This window comes from Hydractinia symbiolongicarpus, chromosome 8 (genome assembly GCF_029227915.1).
Source record: "Hydractinia symbiolongicarpus strain clone_291-10 chromosome 8, HSymV2.1, whole genome shotgun sequence".
NCBI lineage: Eukaryota > Metazoa > Cnidaria > Hydrozoa > Anthoathecata > Hydractiniidae > Hydractinia > Hydractinia symbiolongicarpus.
This window is the reverse complement of record NC_079882.1, coordinates 14966532-14970103: the sequence shown is the minus strand read 5'-3', so window position 1 is coordinate 14970103 and position 3572 is coordinate 14966532.

Genomic DNA, 3572 nt, shown 5'->3' with positions numbered 1-3572 from the left:
TCGATCTCCCCATAGCCATCTATATTTATATAGATCAACATAAAGTTGTGCTTCAATTTAAACCAAGAAAAAGATCAAGAAACGATTTTGCAAAAAAGATATAATTTTACTGTAGCTAGCAGTACATATGTTGTATTTATTTATAAACAACAAAACTATTCTGATTTCAAGAAAACACATGGAAATGACGCAGTTAGCTGTAAAGAACACAAAGAAGCTTCTAACAGCTAATAATACTAGGCGTAGCATCTAATTATCCTGCATCGGCTAACTATATATTGTTACAGGTTAATTATCAGTTCACCGACTGCTCAGTGCAAGCAACAATAAACTTTTGTCACGTTTTGACAACTTTTCTGCAAAAAATATAAAAAAAGTCCTGTGTGAATATATATATATATATATATATATATCTTTTTATCTAGAAGTAGTCCAATAAAGTGTCATTTGAAGTTATTTTTAGCCCCCCTTTTTCCATAAGAACAGGAGTTGAGTGTCTAGTCATGGAAGAACTACGCAAGGCAGGATAAAGGATCGTCTTACATCTTCCACGGTTATTTATTTTTTTTCAATACACCACCCACAAATTATCTTAAATCGCTCCGAAACATGTTTGATCAATTCGGGGTGCCACGCTACGGTCCTGATGCACATTTCCACGGTCTTTAGATGTTGTGGAACATCCCTGAGGCACCAGGGCTCTTCTTCAACAGCTCTCGTGCACATTTCTTGAGTTTTATAATCAACTGGGACATGGTGGAGCAGACTGGGATCATCTTTAACGACTGGTGCACATTTCCTGTGTCTAGAGTCGATCGGGAACATAATCGATCATATAGAGATCCTCCATAACTGCATCATTACACATTTCCTGTGTTTTTAGATGAATGGAAACATATTGGAGGAAACATAGATTCTCCTCAACTACTTTATTACACATCTCTTGAGTTTTGAAACTATCTGGAATACTTTGAAACCAATTCATTTTCCCTTTATTATAAGTAGATTTTTTTTATCAATAATTTTTTTGAATTACGTTATTTCCCTAATTCAATCACAATTACTCCCACAATTTTGAGATATCTTGCTTCTCATCCTCCGTCATACACATTCCAATATCGATCTGGATGCCAAGCCAATGACTTCAATTCATTTTTAATTTGAGCCTTCTGTGCTTTCCACTGGTGATACATAATATTGATCCATAGATTGAGATTACTATTAGAGAGATGTTTAGGCGTAATAAACCAGTCTGGAATATACGTCAGTATATAGGGATCATTCATAACAGCATTATTACACATCTCAGGGGTTTTGAAGCAATCTGGAAAATACCTGAACACCCAAGGGTACTTTTCAACGACCTCATTGCACATATCTTCGGTCTTGAGATGATCTTGAACATACTTGAGTATATGTGCTTGTTCTTCAACGAGTTTGTTGCACATTTCCTGAGTCTTAAGATGATCTGGAACATACTTGATTATATAGGGTTGTTCTTCAACTGCTCTAGCACACATCTCGAGGTTTTAAAGCAATCTCGAACATGCTCGAGCATCCATGAATCACCCATAACGGCATTATTACACATGTCCTGCGTCTTGAATTCATCCGGAACATACTTAAGCGCCAGGGTCTCCTCTATTGCCTCCTCTAATTCTGTAATGAAAAAAAGCATCTCGAATATGTTAACAGTTGATCTTGGGGGTCTCTGAGGTTCTTCCTGTGGTATTTCCCTAGGCGCTTCCAATAAGGAGATAAGATCAGCCTTGAGTAGCCTAGAATAGCGTTTCGAACCACAATCTTTTGCTATTGCACGCAATTCTTTAACGGTTGTTGTGTTCATCTTTTTATTATAATTTTCTTACACGGTCGGAACATTTTAAATTCTTTTACTCCACTTGCGCATGATGACTTTGTCAGATTCTTATTCGGATATCGTTGAATTTGTCGGATTTATAGGATGACGTCAGATTTAGCAGATTTTTTGCTGATGTCGGCAATCTTTTACTTATTTACTGGATGGAGGATCTGCTTGGTTAGGGGGGATCTGCTAGGTGTACTAGGAGAGCAAATTGAGTGAATGACTTTTTTTCCTGGAGGGGGTTCTCAGGCGGACCTACAGCGAGCGCTTGTCACTTGCAAACCCCAAACTGACTGTATATTACCTCTATAAACTAGCTCTTTTAGAGGGCGGTACACGTAGTTGACGGTCTTTTAAAGCCATGGCGCCAAGGAAAACAACCTGAGACGTCGTGGTCCATAGAGTGGAAGATCCAGACCGATGAGAACCTGCTTGGGCGGGTAGAACCACGGGATTTACGTGCAAGGTCCCTATTAGTCTGGATGTCTTCTCACAAAATTAAATAACCTGATTGTCTAAACAATTCTTTACTTGTCTTTTTCGTACAGAACGCAAAGAAAAAGTTGAACTCGATTTTACTTTGCTCAGTAAAGCCAAGAAAATTTTCTGTCCATGTGATGTATATAAGCATTTTAAGCATGCATGCTCAGAAATTTTCTGTTCCTTTCCATTCCATTCCACTGAAAAATTTCTTGAAGTGGAAGAGCCTTTATATAGCTTATATCCCTTTCATTACATATACTCACTCATACTTGTATTCAGATTAGGAAGGTATTTTAAACAAGAGTAGAACTTGTTAACTTTGCAAAAAATTAGTTCCTGTCCATTCCATTGCACTGGAAATTTTCTTGAACTGGAAAATAGCCTTTGTATAGCTGATAATCCTTTCAGTACATATACTCATACTTGTATTCAGATTAAGGAGGTATTTTAAACAAGAGTAGAACTTGCTAACTTTGCAAAAAATTAGTTCTCGTAAAAATTCAAAATATTTCGAAAATTAGTTTTTGCCAAAAATAATTCTGCAAAACATACATAACAGAATGTCTAAGGAAACTTTTATAATATCTGAAGCTGTCTACATATATCCAGAAATTAGCCTCTCCTTCTTTTCAATTCCTTGTTTTTTCATAGGACTCAAAATGCCGCAAAAATAAAAACTTTTTTCCATAAACTGGATTGGAAATCTAACAATGAACTATCTAGCTAAGTTCAGCAAAGAAAATATTTATTCAGGAAGTACATAGCTAGCTAAACTATATTAAAATAATATGTGACTTGCTAATAAAACAGCACACCTTTGCTAAACTTAAAAGTTGCATATTTTAGTCGTGAGACAATACAATATGTTACGTTTTCTGTTGCTGGATCATAAAATTCTACACGCTAAAGTTCCGCCATTGTTAGTCGCATAAATTAACGTAGACGCGTTCGCATAATCTGACCATATATTGGCCATAAATCATAACAAAACGATACCAGAACAATAAAGATTAAAAACACACTATTAATTAAATTTCTGATTGATAGGGCAATTAAAAAGTTAGGGCATTAAAAAATATTTAATCGCGTATATAAAAATTTACGAGAAATAGCTTCCGCATGGCTCAACTTTAGCAATTTGGCTAAAATCGCGAAATCGCTTAACTTTCTCTCTCGAAAGCTTCTTTTTTTAAAGTGTAGATGTAGAAAGACATTGTAGACAAAG